The 1,239-nt window shown below is 43.4% G+C and overlaps 1 non-coding gene across 1 annotated transcript; it reads left to right on the top strand.

Moving 5' to 3' along the window:
• The first annotated feature begins 767 nt into the window (after positions 1-767).
• On the top strand, positions 768-907 carry LOC114514609. The gene has a single exon (XR_003686083.1).
• The last annotated feature ends 332 nt before the right edge of the window (positions 908-1,239 follow it).

Here is a 1,239-nt window from a genome sequence, read left to right as displayed (position 1 = left end):
AACAAAGAACCCGGTCTGTTCCTTTAAGAGGGAAGTGGTTTTTAAACAATGTGTGAGAATGTAACTGCTTTTGGAGAGAAATTCATGTGTTGGAAAGAGCATTCTGAAAGCAGATGTTTGGAAACATTTCCATTGTTATGAAATTGTATTGCCAAAAAGCAATGAAAGTGTGTTTCCCTCAAACTCGTCAAGTCTGTACATTATGAGAACTTGAAAACAGAAAATTTCAACCAAAGTCAATATCTTCCAAAACAAAACTTCTAGGTAGTTTTGAATCTGTTTATTAAAAATACACAAATACCACCCTGACCACGGTGGCTCGGTTGGCCATCCTTCCGCGCAACGAACGGTGGCCAGTTTAACTCCCACCCAGAGCTGATGCCTGGGCTGCAGGTTTGGTCGCCAGCTGGGGCACGAAGGAGAGGCAATCAATCTCGATGTTTCTCTCCCACTCCTTCTCCCTCCTTTACCTTCTCTCAAAAAATAAATAAGTAAAAACCTTCTAAAAAATAAAAATACACAAATGCTAATCCTCTCAGTTATTTGCAAGACTGACTGACAGACATCAGTGAAGATGGACACACACATTTGGCCCTTGAACAACGTGAGGGTTGGGGTGCCAAACGCTTGCACAGTCAAAAATCCACGTATCACTTTTGAGTCCCCCAAACTCCAGTTGCCCTTTGGTATCCACTGAGGATTGGTTCCAAGGCCCCCACAAACACCAAAATCCATGGATTCTCATGTCCCCTATATAAAATGGTGTTTCGTCCTGACCTCCGCTTTCTCGGCTCCCCTGTGCTCGGCTGTAGCAGGGGAGTCCGGCAGGACACACAGCAACCTCCCTCCCAGTTCAGGAGGGCTGTCCTGAGTGCAGGGCTGGCTCTCAAAGGCACGAGAGGACAATAAAAAAAAATGGTGTAGACCAACACATACAGCTGGCTCTCCTTATTCACAGACTCCCAGCTGCAGATCCAAACGGGACTGGTGTTTGTTGGAAAATATCCCTGCATAGGTGGACCCGCAGTTCAAATCCATGCTGTTCAAGGGTCAGCTGTATAAGCTGAATTTCACCAAAAACAGTTCCCTTTTTTGTGAATGAAACTAAAACATGAATACCAATATTTAGAAAGCACAACCCACAAGGCACTGCTTCCATTTGAATTTATTAATCTTTATATAAATCCAAATTTCAGCATTGTTTTCTACTTTAACAGCCACTCAAATCAAGTATGGATA

Source organism: Phyllostomus discolor, chromosome 3 (genome assembly GCF_004126475.2).
Source record: "Phyllostomus discolor isolate MPI-MPIP mPhyDis1 chromosome 3, mPhyDis1.pri.v3, whole genome shotgun sequence".
Classification (NCBI taxonomy): domain Eukaryota; kingdom Metazoa; phylum Chordata; class Mammalia; order Chiroptera; family Phyllostomidae; genus Phyllostomus; species Phyllostomus discolor.
Note: the sequence above shows the minus strand (reverse complement) of the source record. Positions and strands in the feature narration are given on the sequence as shown.